The following is an 18,727-nucleotide window of genomic DNA, read 5'->3' as shown; positions in this document are numbered from 1 at the left end:
CGTCCATGGCCGTCAATGGCGGCGCCCTTCATAAGCGTCAATGGAATTGGGGAAGTTTGGGGGACACGTCTTATTGATATTTGGTCATTTTTTGTAGATTTGGGGGGGGTGGGGAATTCCCATTGAAAATGAATGGGAAAAATTTTGGACGTCCATGGACGTCAATGGTATCAACTTATATAGGCATCAACGGAATCCAAGTACATTGGCATCAATAGAATGAAAAAACAATTAAATGCCATTAGAAATGAATGGGAAATTTGGACGTCCATGGCCGTCACTGGCGGCGCCCTTCATAAGCGTCAATGGAATTGGGGAAGTTTGGGGGACACGTCCTATTGATATCTGATCATATTTTGTTGATTTGAGAAAAAAAAAAAATCCCATAGAAAATGAATGGGAAAAATTTTGGACGTCCATGGACGTCAATGGTATCAACTTACATAGGCATCAATGGAATCCAAGTACATTGGCATCAATAGAATGAAAAAACATAATTAAATGCCATTAGAAATGAATGGGAAATTTGGACGTCCATGGCCGTCAATGGCGGCACCCTCCATAAGCTTCAATGGAATTGGAGAAGTTTGGGGGACACGTCCTATTGATATCTGGTCATTTTTTGTTGATTTGGGGAAAAAAAAAAATTCTCATTGAAAATGAATGGGAAAAATTTTGGACGTCCATGGAAGTCAATGGTATCAACTTACATAGGCGTCAATGGAATCCAAGTACATTGGCATCAATAGAATGAAAAAACATAATTAAATGCCATTAGAAATGAATGGGAAATTTGGACGTCCATGGTCGTCAATGGCGGCGCCCTTCATAAGCGTCAATAGAATTGGAGAAGTTTGGGAGACACGTCCTATTGATATCTGATCATATTTTGTTGATTTGAGAGAAAAAAAAAATTCCCATTGAAAATGAATGGGAAAAAATTTGGACGTCCATGGAAGTCAATGGTATCAACTTACATAGGCGTCAATGGAATCCAAGTACATTGTAATCAATAGAATGAAAAAACATAATTAAATGCCATTAGAAATGAATGGGAAATTTGGACGTCCATGGCCGTCCATGGCGGCGCCCTTCATAAGCGTCAATGGAATTGGGGAAGTTTGGGGGACACGTCCTATTGATATTTGGTCATTTTTTGTAGATTTGGGGGGGGGGGGGGGGGGAATTCCCATTGAAAATGAATGGGAAAAATTTTGGACGTCCATGGACGTCAATGGTATCAACTTACATAGGCATCAACGGAATCCAAGTACATTGACATCAATAGAATGAAAAAACAATTAAATGCCATTAGAAATGAATGGGAAATTTGGACGTCCATGGCCGTCAATGGCGGCGCCCTTCATAAGCGTCAATGGAATTGGGGAAGTTTGGGGGACACGTCCTATTGATATCTGGTCATTTTTTGTAGATTTGGGGAAAAAAAAAAATCCCATAGAAAATGAATGGGAAAAATTTTGGACGTCCATGGACGTCAATGGTATCAACTTACATAGGCATCAATGGAATCCAAGTACATTGGCATCAATAGAATGAAAAAACATAATTAAATGCCATTAGAAATGAATGGGAAATTTGGACGTCCATGGCCGTCAATGGCGGCACCCTCCATAAGCTTCAATGGAATTGGAGAAGTTTGGGGGACACGTCCTATTGATATCTGGTCATTTTTTGTTGATTTGGGGAAAAAAAAAAATTCCCATTGAAAATGAATTGGAAAAATTTTGGACGTCCATGGAAGTCAATGGTATCAACTTACATAGGCGTCAATGGAATCCAAGTACATTGGCATCAATAGAATGAAAAAACATAATTAAATGCCATTAGAAATGAATGGGAAATTTGGACGTCCATGGCCGTCAATGGCGGCGCCCTTCATAAGCGTCAATAGAATTGGAGAAGTTTGGGGGACACGTCCTATTGATATCTGATCATATTTTGTTGATTTGGGGAAAAAAAAATTCCCATTGAAAATGAATGGGAAAAATTTTGGACGTCCATGGAAGTCAATGGTATCAACTTACATAGGCGTCAATGGAATCCAAGTACATTGGCATCAATAGAATGAAAATACATAATTAAATGCCATTAGAAATGAATGGGAAATTTGGACGTCCATGGCCGTCAATTGCGGCGCCCTTCATAAGCGTCAATGGAATTGGAGAAGTTTGGGGGACACGTCCTATTGATATCTGGTCGTTTTTTGTTGATTTGGGGGAAAAAAAAAAATTCCCATTGAAAATGAATGGGAAAAATTTTGGACGTCCATTGACGTCAATGGTATCAACTTACATAGGCGTCAATGGAATCCAAGTACATTGGCATCAATAGAATGAAAAAACAGAATTAAATGCCATTAGAAATGAATGGGAAATTTGGACGTCCATGGCCATCCATGGCGGCGCCCTCCATAAGCTTCAATGGAATTGGGGAAGTTTGGGGGACACGTCCTATTGATATCTGGTCACATTTTGTTGATTTGGGGAAAAAAAAAAATCCCATTGAAAATGAATGGGAAAAATTTTGGACGTCCATTGACGTCAATGGTATCAACTTACATAGGCGTCAATGGAATCCAAGTACATTGTAATCAATAGAATGAAAAAACATAATTAAATGCCATTAGAAATGAATGGGAAATTTGGACGTCCATGGCCGTCAATGGCGGCGCCCTTCATAAGCGTCAATGGAATTGGGGAAGTTTGGGGGACACGTCTTATTGATATTTGGTCATTTTTTGTAGATTTGGGGGGGGTGGGGAATTCCCATTGAAAATGAATGGGAAAAATTTTGGACGTCCATGGACGTCAATGGTATCAACTTATATAGGCATCAACGGAATCCAAGTACATTGGCATCAATAGAATGAAAAAACAATTAAATGCCATTAGAAATGAATGGGAAATTTGGACGTCCATGGCCGTCACTGGCGGCGCCCTTCATAAGCGTCAATGGAATTGGGGAAGTTTGGGGGACACGTCCTATTGATATCTGATCATATTTTGTTGATTTGAGAAAAAAAAAAAATCCCATAGAAAATGAATGGGAAAAATTTTGGACGTCCATGGACGTCAATGGTATCAACTTACATAGGCATCAATGGAATCCAAGTACATTGGCATCAATAGAATGAAAAAACATAATTAAATGCCATTAGAAATGAATGGGAAATTTGGACGTCCATGGCCGTCAATGGCGGCACCCTCCATAAGCTTCAATGGAATTGGAGAAGTTTGGGGGACACGTCCTATTGATATCTGGTCATTTTTTGTTGATTTGGGGAAAAAAAAAAATTCTCATTGAAAATGAATGGGAAAAATTTTGGACGTCCATGGAAGTCAATGGTATCAACTTACATAGGCGTCAATGGAATCCAAGTACATTGGCATCAATAGAATGAAAAAACATAATTAAATGCCATTAGAAATGAATGGGAAATTTGGACGTCCATGGTCGTCAATGGCGGCGCCCTTCATAAGCGTCAATAGAATTGGAGAAGTTTGGGAGACACGTCCTATTGATATCTGATCATATTTTGTTGATTTGAGAGAAAAAAAAAATTCCCATTGAAAATGAATGGGAAAAAATTTGGACGTCCATGGAAGTCAATGGTATCAACTTACATAGGCGTCAATGGAATCCAAGTACATTGGCATCAATAGAATGAAAATACATAATTAAATGCCATTAGAAATGAATGGGAAATTTGGACGTCCATGGCCGTCAATTGCGGCGCCCTTCATAAGCGTCAATGGAATTGGAGAAGTTTGGGGGACACGTCCTATTGATATCTGGTCGTTTTTTGTTGATTTGGGGGAAAAAAAAAATTCCCATTGAAAATGAATGGGAAAAATTTTGGACGTCCATTGACGTCAATGGTATCAACTTACATAGGCGTCAATGGAATCCAAGTACATTGGCATCAATAGAATGAAAAAACATCATTAAATGCCATTAGAAATGAATGGGAAATTTGGACGTCCATGGCCGTCAATGGCGGCGCCCTTCATAAGCGTCAATAGAATTGGAGAAGTTTGGGGGACACGTCCTATTGATATCTGATCATATTTTGTTGATTTGAGAAAAAAAAAAATCCCATTGAATATGAATGGGAAAAAATTTGGACGTCCATGGCCGTCAATGGCGGCGCCCTTCATAAGCGTCAATGGAATTGGAGAAGTTTGGGGGACACGTCCTATTGATATCTGGTCGTTTTTTGTTGATTTGGGGGGGGGGGGAAATTCCCATTGAAAATGAATGGGAAAAATTTTGGACGTCCATTGACGTCAATGGTATCAACTTACATAGGCGTCAATGGAATCCAAGTACATTGGCATCAATAGAATGAAAAAACATAATTAAATGCCATTAGAAATGAATGGGAAATTTGGACGTCCATGGCCGTCAATGGCGGCGCCCTTCATAAGCGTCAATGGAATTGGGGAAGTTTGGGGGACACGTCCTATTCATATCTGGTCGTTTTTTGTTGATTTGGGGAAAAAAAAAAATTCCCATTGAAAATGAATGGGAAAAATTTTGGACGTCCATGGAAGTCAATGGTATCAACTTACATAGGCGTCAATGAAATCCAAGTACATTGGCATCAATAGAATGAAAAAAAATAATTAAATGCCATTAGAAATGAATGGGAAATTTGGACGTCCATGGCCGTCAATGGCGGCGCCCTTCATAAGCGTCAATGGAATTGGAGAAGTTTGGGGGACACGTCCTATTGATATCTGGTCGTTTTTTGTTGATTTGGGGGGGGGGGGGGATTCCCATTGAAAATGAATGGGAAAATTTTTGGACGTCCATTGACGTCAATGGTATCAACTTACATAGGCGTCAATGGAATCCAAGTACATTGGCATCAATAGAATGAAAAAACATAATTAAATGCCATTAGAAATGAATGGGAAATTTGGACGTCCATGGCCGTCCATAGCCGTCAATGGCGGCGCCCTCCATAAGCTTCAATGGAATTGGGGAAGTTTGGGGGACACGTCCTATTGATATCTGGTCACATTTTGTTGATTTGGGGGGGAAAAAAATTCCCATTGAAAATGAATGGGAAAATTTTTGGACGTCCATTGACGTCAATGGTATCAACTTACATAGGCGTCAATGGAATCCAAGTACATTGGCATCAATAGAATGAAAAAACATAATTAAATGCCATTAGAAATGAATGGGAAATTTGGACGTCCATGGCCGTCAATGGCGGCGCCCTTTATAAGCGTCAATGGAATTGGAGAAGTTTGGGGGACACGTCCTATTGATATCTGATCATATTTTGTTGATTTGGGGAAAAAAAAAAAATCCCATTGAAAATGAATGGGAAAAATTTTGGACGTCCATGGAAGTCAATGGTATCAACTTACATAGGCGTCAATGGAATCCAAGTACATTGGCATCAATAGAATGAAAAAACATAATTAAATGCCATTAGAAATGAATGGGAAATTTGGACGTCCATGGCCGTCACTGGCGGCGCCCTTCATAAGCGTCAATGGAATTGGGGAAGTTTGGGGGACACGTCCTATTGATATCTGGTCGTTTTTTGTTGATTTGGGGAAAAAAAAAAATTCCCATTGAAAATGAATGGGAAAAATTTTGGACGTCCATGGAAGTCAATGGTATCAACTTACATAGGCGTCAATGGAATCCAAGTACATTGGCATCAATAGAATGAAAAAACATCATTAAATGCCATTAGAAATGAATGGGAAATTTGGACGTCCATGGCCGTCAATGGCGGCGCCCTTCATAAGCGTCAATAGAATTGGAGAAGTTTGGGGGACACGTCCTATTGATATCTGATCATATTTTGTTGATTTGAGAAAAAAAAAAATCCCATTGAATATGAATGGGAAAAAATTTGGACGTCCATGGCCGTCAATGGCGGCGCCCTTCATAAGCGTCAATGGAATTGGAGAAGTTTGGGGGACACGTCCTATTGATATCTGGTCGTTTTTTGTTGATTTGGGGGGGGGGGGAAATTCCCATTGAAAATGAATGGGAAAAATTTTGGACGTCCATTGACGTCAATGGTATCAACTTACATAGGCGTCAATGGAATCCAAGTACATTGGCATCAATAGAATGAAAAAACATAATTAAATGCCATTAGAAATGAATGGGAAATTTGGACGTCCATGGCCGTCAATGGCGGCGCCCTTCATAAGCGTCAATGGAATTGGGGAAGTTTGGGGGACACGTCCTATTCATATCTGGTCGTTTTTTGTTGATTTGGGGAAAAAAAAAAATTCCCATTGAAAATGAATGGGAAAAATTTTGGACGTCCATGGAAGTCAATGGTATCAACTTACATAGGCGTCAATGAAATCCAAGTACATTGGCATCAATAGAATGAAAAAAAATAATTAAATGCCATTAGAAATGAATGGGAAATTTGGACGTCCATGGCCGTCAATGGCGGCGCCCTTCATAAGCGTCAATGGAATTGGAGAAGTTTGGGGGACACGTCCTATTGATATCTGGTCGTTTTTTGTTGATTTGGGGGGGGGGGGGGATTCCCATTGAAAATGAATGGGAAAATTTTTGGACGTCCATTGACGTCAATGGTATCAACTTACATAGGCGTCAATGGAATCCAAGTACATTGGCATCAATAGAATGAAAAAACATAATTAAATGCCATTAGAAATGAATGGGAAATTTGGACGTCCATGGCCGTCCATAGCCGTCAATGGCGGCGCCCTCCATAAGCTTCAATGGAATTGGGGAAGTTTGGGGGACACGTCCTATTGATATCTGGTCACATTTTGTTGATTTGGGGGGGAAAAAAATTCCCATTGAAAATGAATGGGAAAATTTTTGGACGTCCATTGACGTCAATGGTATCAACTTACATAGGCGTCAATGGAATCCAAGTACATTGGCATCAATAGAATGAAAAAACATAATTAAATGCCATTAGAAATGAATGGGAAATTTGGACGTCCATGGCCGTCAATGGCGGCGCCCTTTATAAGCGTCAATGGAATTGGAGAAGTTTGGGGGACACGTCCTATTGATATCTGATCATATTTTGTTGATTTGGGGAAAAAAAAAAAATCCCATTGAAAATGAATGGGAAAAATTTTGGACGTCCATGGAAGTCAATGGTATCAACTTACATAGGCGTCAATGGAATCCAAGTACATTGGCATCAATAGAATGAAAAAACATAATTAAATGCCATTAGAAATGAATGGGAAATTTGGACGTCCATGGCCGTCACTGGCGGCGCCCTTCATAAGCGTCAATGGAATTGGGGAAGTTTGGGGGACACGTCCTATTGATATCTGGTCGTTTTTTGTTGATTTGGGGAAAAAAAAAAATTCCCATTGAAAATGAATGGGAAAAATTTTGGACGTCCATGGAAGTCAATGGTATCAACTTACATAGGCGTCAATGGAATCCAAGTACATTGGCATCAATAGAATGAAAAAACATCATTAAATGCCATTAGAAATGAATGGGAAATTTGGACGTCCATGGCCGTCAATGGCGGCGCCCTTCATAAGCGTCAATAGAATTGGAGAAGTTTGGGGGACACGTCCTATTGATATCTGATCATATTTTGTTGATTTGAGAAAAAAAAAATCCCATTGAATATGAATGGGAAAAAATTTGGACGTCCATGGCCGTCAATGGCGGCGCCCTTCATAAGCGTCAATGGAATTGGAGAAGTTTGGGGGACACGTCCTATTGATATCTGGTCGTTTTTTGTTGATTTGGGGGGGGGGGGGGGGAATTCCCATTGAAAATGAATGGGAAAAATTTTGGACGTCCATTGACGTCAATGGTATCAACTTACATAGGCGTCAATGGAATCCAAGTACATTGGCATCAATAGAATGAAAAAACATAATTAAATGCCATTAGAAATGAATGGGAAATTTGGACGTCCATGGCCGTCAATGGCGGCGCCCTTCATAAGCGTCAATGGAATTGGAGAAGTTTGGGGGACACGTCCTATTGATATCTGGTCGTTTTTTGTTGATTTGGGGGGGGGGGGGGGGGGGGGGGGATTCCCATTGAAAATGAATGGGAAAAATTTTGGACGTCCATTGACGTCAATGGTATCAACTTACATAGGCGTCAATGGAATCCAAGTACATTGGCATCAATAGAATGAAAAAACATAATTAAATGCCATTAGAAATGAATGGGAAATTTGGACGTCCATGGCCGTCCATAGCCGTCAATGGCGGCGCCCTCCATAAGCTTCAATGGAATTGGGGAAGTTTGGGGGACACGTCCTATTGATATCTGGTCACATTTTGTTGATTTGGGGGGGAAAAAAATTCCCATTGAAAATGAATGGGAAAATTTTTGGACGTCCATTGACGTCAATGGTATCAACTTACATAGGCGTCAATGGAATCCAAGTACATTGGCATCAATAGAATGAAAAAACATAATTAAATGCCATTAGAAATGAATGGGAAATTTGGACGTCCATGGCCGTCAATGGCGGCACCCTCCATAAGCTTCAATGGAATTGGAGAAGTTTGGGGGACACGTCCTATTGATATCTGGTCATTTTTTGTTGATTTGGGGAAAAAAAAAAATTCCCATTGAAAATGAATGGGAAAAATTTTGGACGTCCATGGAAGTCAATGGTATCAACTTACATAGGCGTCAATGGAATCCAAGTACATTGGCATCAATAGAATGAAAAAACATAATTAAATGCCATTAGAAATGAATGGGAAATTTTGACGTCCATGGCCGTCAATGGCGGCGCCCTTCATAAGCGTCAATGGAATTGGGGAAGTTTGGGGGACACGTCCTATTGATATTTGGTCATTTTTTGTAGATTTGGGGGGGGTGGGGAATTCCCATTGAAAATGAAAGGGAAAAATTTTGGACGTCCATGGACGTCAATGGTATCAACTTACATAGGCATCAACGGAATCCAAGTACATTGGCATCAATAGAATGAAAAAACAATTAAATGCCATTAGAAATGAATGGGAAATTTGGACGTCCATGGCCGTCAATGGCGGCGCCCTTTATAAGCGTCAATGGAATTGGAGAAGTTTGGGGGACACGTCCTATTGATATCTGATTATATTTTGTTGATTTGGGGAAAAAAAAAAATTCCCATTGAAAATGAATGGGAAAAATTTTGGACGTCCATGGAAGTCAATGGTATCAACTTACATAGGCGTCAATGGAATCCAAGTACATTGGCATCAATAGAATGAAAAAACATAATTAAATGCCATTAGACATGAATGGGAAATTTGGACGTCCATGGCCGTCACTGGCGGCGCCCTTCATAAGCGTCAATGGAATTGGGGAAGTTTGGGGGACACGTGCTATTGATATCTGGTCGTTTTTTGTTGATTTGGGGAAAAAAAAAAATTCCCATTGAAAATGAATGGGAAAAATTTTGGACGTCCATGGAAGTCAATGGTTTCAACTTACATAGGCGTCAATGGAATCCAAGTACATTGGCATCAATAGAATGAAAAAAAATAATTAAATGCCATTAGAAATGAATGGGAAATTTGGACGTCCATGGCCGTCAATGGCGGCGCCCTTCATAAGCGTCAATGGAATTGGAGAAGTTTGGGGGACACGTCCTATTGATATCTGGTCGTTTTTTGTTGATTTGGGGGGGGGGGGGGATTCCCATTGAAAATGAATGGGAAAAATTTTGGACGTCCATTGACGTCAATGGTATCAACTTACATAGGCGTCAATGGAATCCAAGTACATTGGCATCAATAGAATGAAAAAACATAATTAAATGCCATTAGAAATGAATGGGAAATTTGGACGTCCATGGCCGTCCATAGCCGTCAATGGCGGCACCCTCCATAAGCTTCAATGGAATTGGGGAAGTTTGGGGGACACGTCCTATTGATATCTGGTCACATTTTGTTGATTTGGGGGGGAAAAAAATTCCCATTGAAAATGAATGGGAAAATTTTTGGACGTCCATTGACGTCAATGGTATCAACTTACATAGGCGTCAATGGAATCCAAGTACATTGGCATCAATAGAATGAAAAAACATAATTAAATGCCATTAGAAATGAATGGGAAATTTGGACGTCCATGGCCGTCCATGGCGGCGCCCTTCATAAGCGTCAATGGAATTGGGGAAGTTTGGGGGACACGTCCTATTGATATCTGGTCATTTTTTGTAGATTTGGGGGAAAAAAAAATCCCATAGAAAATGAATGGGAAAAATTTTGGACGTCCATGGACGTCAATGGTATCAACTTACATAGGCATCAATGGAATCCAAGTACATTGGCATCAATAGAATGAAAAAACATAATTAAATGCCATTAGAAATGAATGGGAAATTTGGACGTCCATGGCCGTCAATGGCGGCACCCTCCATAAGCTTCAATGGAATTGGAGAAGTTTGGGGGACACGTCCTATTGATATCTGGTCATTTTTTGTTGATTTGGGGAAAAAAAAAAATTCCCATTGAAAATGAATGGGAAAAATTTTGGACGTCCATGGAAGTCAATGGTATCAACTTACATAGGCGTCAATGGAATCCAAGTACATTGGCATCAATAGAATGAAAAAACATAATTAAATGCCATTAGAAATGAATGGGAAATTTGGACGTCCATGGCCGTCAATGGCGGCGCCCTTCATAAGCGTCAATAGAATTGGAGAAGTTTGGGAGACACGTCCTATTGATATCTGATCATATTTTGTTGATTTGAGAAAAAAAAAAATTCCCATTGAAAATGAATGGGAAAAAATTTGGACGTCCATGGAAGTCAATGGTATCAACTTACATAGGTGTCAATGGAATCGAAGTACATTGGCATCAATAGAATGAAAAAACATAATTAAATGCCATTATAAATGAATGGGAAATTTGGACGTCCATGGCCGTCAAAGGCGGCGCCCTTCATAAGCGTCAATGGAATTGGAGAAGTTTGGGGGACACGTCCTATTGATATCTGATCATATTTTGTTGATTTGGGGAAAAAAAAAAATCCCATTGAAAATGAATGGGAAAAATTTTGGACGTCCATTGACGTCAATGGTATCAACTTACATAGGCGTCAATGGAATCCAAGTACATTGTAATCAATAGAATGAAAAAACATAATTAAATGCCATTAGAAATGAATGGGAAATTTGGACGTCCATGGCCGTCAATGGCGGCGCCCTTCATAAGCGTCAATGGAATTGGGGAAGTTTGGGGGACACGTCCTATTGATATTTGGTCATTTTTTGTAGATTTGGGGGGGGTGGGGAATTCCCATTGAAAATGAAAGGGAAAAATTTTGGACGTCCATGGACGTCAATGGTATCAACTTACATAGGCATCAACGGAATCCAAGTACATTGGCATCAATAGAATGAAAAAACAATTAAATGCCATTAGAAATGAATGGGAAATTTGGACGTCCATGGCCGTCAATGGCGGCGCCCTTTATAAGCGTCAATGGAATTGGAGAAGTTTGGGGGACACGTCCTATTGATATCTGATTATATTTTGTTGATTTGGGGAAAAAAAAAAATTCCCATTGAAAATGAATGGGAAAAATTTTGGACGTCCATGGAAGTCAATGGTATCAACTTACATAGGCGTCAATGGAATCCAAGTACATTGGCATCAATAGAATGAAAAAACATCATTAAATGCCATTAGACATGAATGGGAAATTTGGACGTCCATGGCCGTCACTGGCGGCGCCCTTCATAAGCGTCAATGGAATTGGGGAAGTTTGGGGGACACGTGCTATTGATATCTGGTCGTATTTTGTTGATTTGGGGAAAAAAAAAAATTCCCATTGAAAATGAATGGGAAAAATTTTGGACGTCCATGGAAGTCAATGGTATCAACTTACATAGGCGTCAATGGAATCCAAGTACATTGGCATCAATAGAATGAAAAAAAATAATTAAATGCCATTAGAAATGAATGGGAAATTTGGACGTCCATGGCCGTCAATGGCGGCGCCCTTCATAAGCGTCAATGGAATTGGAGAAGTTTGGGGGACACGTCCTATTGATATCTGGTCGTTTTTTGTTGATTTGGGGGGGGGGGGGATTCCCATTGAAAATGAATGGGAAAAATTTTGGACGTCCATTGACGTCAATGGTATCAACTTACATAGGCGTCAATGGAATCCAAGTACATTGGCATCAATAGAATGAAAAAACATAATTAAATGCCATTAGAAATGAATGGGAAATTTGGACGTCCATGGCCGTCCATAGCCGTCAATGGCGGCACCCTCCATAAGCTTCAATGGAATTGGGGAAGTTTGGGGGACACGTCCTATTGATATCTGGTCACATTTTGTTGATTTGGGGGGGAAAAAAATTCCCATTGAAAATGAATGGGAAAATTTTTGGACGTCCATTGACGTCAATGGTATCAACTTACATAGGCGTCAATGGAATCCAAGTACATTGGCATCAATAGAATGAAAAAACATAATTAAATGCCATTAGAAATGAATGGGAAATTTGGACGTCCATGGCCGTCCATGGCGGCGCCCTTCATAAGCGTCAATGGAATTGGGGAAGTTTGGGGGACACGTCCTATTGATATCTGGTCATTTTTTGTAGATTTGGGGAAAAAAAAAATCCCATAGAAAATGAATGGGAAAAATTTTGGACGTCCATGGACGTCAATGGTATCAACTTACATAGGCATCAATGGAATCCAAGTACATTGGCATCAATAGAATGAAAAAACATAATTAAATGCCATTAGAAATGAATGGGAAATTTGGACGTCCATGGCCGTCAATGGCGGCACCCTCCATAAGCTTCAATGGAATTGGAGAAGTTTGGGGGACACGTCCTATTGATATCTGGTCATTTTTTGTTTATTTGGGGAAAAAAAAAAATTCCCATTGAAAATGAATGGGAAAAATTTTGGACGTCCATGGAAGTCAATGGTATCAACTTACATAGGCGTCAATGGAATCCAAGTACATTGGCATCAATAGAATGAAAAAACATAATTAAATGCCATTAGAAATGAATGGGAAATTTGGACGTCCATGGCCGTCAATGGCGGCGCCCTTCATAAGCGTCAATAGAATTGGAGAAGTTTGGGAGACACGTCCTATTGATATCTGATCATATTTTGTTGATTTGAGAAAAAAAAAAATTCCCATTGAAAATGAATGGGAAAAAATTTGGACGTCCATGGAAGTCAATGGTATCAACTTACATAGGTGTCAATGGAATCGAAGTACATTGGCATCAATAGAATGAAAAAACATAATTAAATGCCATTATAAATGAATGGGAAATTTGGACGTCCATGGCCGTCAAAGGCGGCGCCCTTCATAAGCGTCAATGGAATTGGAGAAGTTTGGGGGACACGTCCTATTGATATCTGATCATATTTTGTTGATTTGGGGAAAAAAAAATTCCCATTGAAAATGAATGGGAAAAATTTTGGACGTCCATGGAAGTCAATGGTATCAACTTACATAGGCGTCAATGGAATCCAAGTACATTGGCATCAATAGAATGAAAATACATAATTAAATGCCATTAGAAATGAATGGGAAATTTGGACGTCCATGGCCGTCAATTGCGGCGCCCTTCATAAGCGTCAATGGAATTGGAGAAGTTTGGGGGACACGTCCTATTGATATCTGGTCGTTTTTTGTTGATTTGGGGGAAAAAAAAAAATTCCCATTGAAAATGAATGGGAAAAATTTTGGACGTCCATTGACGTCAATGGTATCAACTTACATAGGCGTCAATGGAATCCAAGTACATTGGCATCAATAGAATGAAAAAACAGAATTAAATGCCATTAGAAATGAATGGGAAATTTGGACGTCCATGGCCGTCCATGGCGGCGCCCTCCATAAGCTTCAATGGAATTGGGGAAGTTTGGGGGACACGTCCTATTGATATCTGGTCACATTTTGTTGATTTGGGGAAAAAAAAAAATCCCATTGAAAATGAATGGGAAAAATTTTGGACGTCCATTGACGTCAATGGTATCAACTTACATAGGCGTCAATGGAATCCAAGTACATTGTAATCAATAGAATGAAAAAACATAATTAAATGCCATTAGAAATGAATGGGAAATTTGGACGTCCATGGCCGTCCATGGCGGCGCCCTTCATAAGCGTCAATGGAATTGGGGAAGTTTGGGGGACACGTCTTATTGATATTTGGTCATTTTTTGTAGATTTGGGGGGGGGTGGGGAATTCCCATTGAAAATGAATGGGAAAAATTTTGGACGTCCATGGACGTCAATGGTATCAACTTACATAGGCATCAACGGAATCCAAGTACATTGGCATCAATAGAATGAAAAAACAATTAAATGCCATTAGAAATGAATGGGAAATTTGGACGTCCATGGCCGTCAATGGCGGCGCCCTTTATAAGCGTCAATGGAATTGGAGAAGTTTGGGGGACACGTCCTATTGATATCTGATCATATTTTGTTGATTTGGGGAAAAAAAAAAATTCCCATTGAAAATGAATGGGAAAAATTTTGGACGTCCATGGAAGTCAATGGTATCAACTTACATAGGCGTCAATGGAATCCAAGTACATTGGCATCAATAGAATGAAAAAACATCATTAAATGCCATTAGAAATGAATGGGAAATTTGGACGTCCATGGCCGTCAATGGCGGCGCCCTTCATAAGCGTCAATGGAATTGGGGAAGTTTGGGGGACACGTCCTATTGATATTTGGTCATTTTTTGTAGATTTGGGGGGGGGGGGGGAATTCCCATTGAAAATGAATGGGAAAAATTTTGGACGTCCATGGACGTCAATGGTATCAACTTACATAGGCATCAACGGAATCCAAGTATATTGGCATCAATAGAATGAAAAAACAATTAAATGCCATTAGAAATGAATGGGAAATTTGGACGTCCATGGCCGTCAATGGCGGCGCCCTTTATAAGCGTCAATGGAATTGGAGAAGTTTGGGGGACACGTCCTATTGATATCTGATCATATTTTGTTGATTTGGGGAAAAAAAAAAATTCCCATTGAAAATGAATGGGAAAAATTTTGGACGTCCATGGAAGTCAATGGTATCAACTTACATAGGCGTCAATGGAATCCAAGTACATTGGCATCAATAGAATGAAAAAAAATAATTAAATGCCATTAGAAATGAATGGGAAATTTGGACGTCCATGGCCGTCAATGGCGGCGCCCTTCATAAGCTTCAATAGAATTGGAGAAGTTTGGGGGACACGTCCTATTGATATCTGATCATATTTTGTTGATTTGAGAAAAAAAAAAAATTCCCATTGAAAATGAATGGGAAAAATTTTGGACGTCCATGGAAGTCAATGGTATCAACTTACATAGGCGTCAATGGAATCCAAGTACATTGGCATCAATAGAATGAAAAAACATCATTAAATGCCATTAGAAATGAATGGGAAATTTGGACGTCCATGGCCGTCAATGGCGGCGCCCTTCATAAGCGTCAATAGAATTGGAGAAGTTTGGGGGACACGTCCTATTGATATCTGATCATATTTTGTTGATTTGAGAAAAAAAAAAATCCCATTGAATATGAATGGGAAAAAATTTGGACGTCCATGGCCGTCAATGGCGGCGCCCTTCATAAGCGTCAATGGAAGTGGAGAAGTTTGGGGGACACGTCCTATTGATATCTGGTCGTTTTTTGTTGATTTGGGGGGGGGGGGGGAATTCCCATTGAAAATGAATGGGAAAAATTTTGGACGTCCATTGACGTCAATGGTATCAACTTACATAGGCGTCAATGGAATCCAAGTACATTGGCATCAATAGAATGAAAAAACATAATTAAATGCCATTAGAAATGAATGGGAAATTTGGACGTCCATGGCCGTCAATGGCGGCGCCCTTCATAAGCGTCAATAGAATTGGAGAAGTTTGGGGGACACGTCCTATTGATATCTGATCATATTTTGTTGATTTGAGAAAAAAAAAAATTCCCATTGAAAATGAATGGGAAAATTTTTGGACGTCCATTGACGTCAATGGTATCAACTTACATAGGCGTCAATGGAATCCAAGTACATTGGCATCAATAGAATGAAAAAACATAATTAAATGCCATTAGAAATGAATGGGAAATTTGGACGTCCATGGCCGTCAATGGCGGCGCCCTTCATAAGCGTCAATAGAATTGGAGAAGTTTGGGGGACACGTCCTATTGATATCTGATCATATTTTGTTGATTTGAGAAAAAAAAAAAATCCCATTGAATATGAATGGGAAAAAATTTGGACGTCCATGGCCGTCAATGGCGGCGCCCTTCATAAGCGTCAATGGAATTGGAGAAGTTTGGGGGACATGTCCTATTGATATCTGGTCGTTTTTTGTTGATTTGGGTGGGGGAAAAAATTCCCATTGAAAATGAATGGGAAAAATTTTGGACGTCCATTGACGTCAATGGTATCAACTTACATAGGCGTCAATGGAATCCAAGTACATTGGCATCAATAGAATGAAAAAACATAATTAAATGCCATTAGAAATGAATGGGAAATTTGGACGTCCATGGCCGTCAATGGCGGCGCCCTTCATAAGCGTCAATAGAATTGGAGAAGTTTGGGGGACACGTCCTATTGATATCTGATCATATTTTGTTGATTTGAGAAAAAAAAAAATTCCCATTGAAAATGAATGGGAAAATTTTTGGACGTCCATTGACGTCAATGGTATCAACTTACATAGGCGTCAATGGAATCCAAGTACATTGGCATCAATAGAATGAAAAAACATAATTAAATGCCATTAGAAATGAATGGGAAATTTGGACGTCCATGGCCGTCAATGGCGGCGCCCTTCATAAGCGTCAATGGAATTGGGGAAGTTTGGGGGACACGTCCTATTGATATCTGGTCATTTTTTGTAGATTTGGGGAAAAAAAAAAATCCCATAGAAAATGAATGGGAAAAATTTTGGACGTCCATGGACGTCAATGGTATCAACTTACATAGGCATCAATGGAATCCAAGTACATTGGCATCAATAGAATGAAAAAACATAATTAAATGCCATTAGAAATGAATGGGAAATTTGGACGTCCATGGCCGTCAATGGCGGCACCCTCCATAAGCTTCAATGGAATTGGAGAAGTTTGGGGGACACGTCCTATTGATATCTGGTCATTTTTTGTTGATTTGGGGAAAAAAAAAAATTCCCATTGAAAATGAATGGGAAAAATTTTGGACGTCCATGGAAGTCAATGGTATCAACTTACATAGGCGTCAATGGAATCCAAGTACATTGGCATCAATAGAATGAAAAAACATAATTAAATGCCATTAGAAATGAATGGGAAATTTGGACGTCCATGGCCGTCAATGGCGGCGCCCTTCATAAGCGTCAATGGAATTGGGGAAGTTTGGGGGACACGTCCTATTGATATTTGGTCATTTTTTGTAGATTTGGGGGGGGTGGGGAATTCCCATTGAAAATGAAAGGGAAAAATTTTGGACGTCCATGGACGTCAATGGTATCAACTTACATAGGCATCAACGGAATCCAAGTACATTGGCATCAATAGAATGAAAAAACAATTAAATGCCATTAGAAATGAATGGGAAATTTGGACGTCCATGGCCGTCAATGGCGGCGCCCTTTATAAGCGTCAATGGAATTGGAGAAGTTTGGGGGACACGTCCTATTGATATCTGATTATATTTTGTTGATTTGGGGAAAAAAAAAAATTCCCATTGAAAATGAATGGGAAAAATTTTGGACGTCCATGGAAGTCAATGGTATCAACTTACATAGGCGTCAATGGAATCCAAGTACATTGGCATCAATAGAATGAAAAAACATAATTAAATGCCATTAGACATGAATGGGAAATTTGGACGTCCATGGCCGTCACTGGCGGCGCCCTTCATAAGCGTCAATGGAATTGGGGAAGTTTGGGGGACACGTCCTATTGATATCTGGTCGTTTTTTGTTGATTTGGGGAAGAAAAAAAAATTCCCATTGAAAATGAATGGGAAAAATTTTGGACGTCCATGGAAGTCAATGGTATCAACTTACATAGGCGTCAATGGAATCCAAGTACATTGGCATCAATAGAATGAAAAAAAATAATTAAATGCCATTAGAAATGAATGGGAAATTTGGACGTCCATGGCCGTCAATGGCGGCGCCCTTCATAAGCGTCAATGGAATTGGAGAAGTTTGGGGGACACGTCCTATTGATATCTGGTCGTTTTTTGTTGATTTGGGGGGGGGGGGGGATTCCCATTGAAAATGAATGGGAAAAATTTTGGACGTCCATTGACGTCAATGGTATCAACTTACATAGGCGTCAATGGAATCCAAGTACATTGGCATCAATAGAATGAAAAAACATAATTAAATGCCATTAGAAATGAATGGGAAATTTGGACGTCCATGGCCGTCCATAGCCGTCAATGGCGGCGCCCTCCATAAGCTTCAATGGAATTGGGGAAGTTTGGGGGACACGTCCTATTGATATCTGGTCACATTTTGTTGATTTGGGGGGGAAAAAAATTCCCATTGAAAATGAATGGGAAAATTTTTGGACGTCCATTGACGTCAATGGTATCAACTTACATAGGCGTCAATGGAATCCAAGTACATTGGCATCAATAGAATGAAAAAACATAATTAAATGCCATTAGAAATGAATGGGAAATTTGGACGTCCATGGCCGTCCATGGCGGCGCCCTTCATAAGCGTCAATGGAATTGGGGAAGTTTGGG

This window comes from Corythoichthys intestinalis, chromosome 6, assembly GCF_030265065.1.
Source record: "Corythoichthys intestinalis isolate RoL2023-P3 chromosome 6, ASM3026506v1, whole genome shotgun sequence".
NCBI classification, from domain to species: Eukaryota; Metazoa; Chordata; class Actinopteri; order Syngnathiformes; family Syngnathidae; genus Corythoichthys; species Corythoichthys intestinalis.
This window is presented reverse-complemented; position numbering follows the sequence as displayed.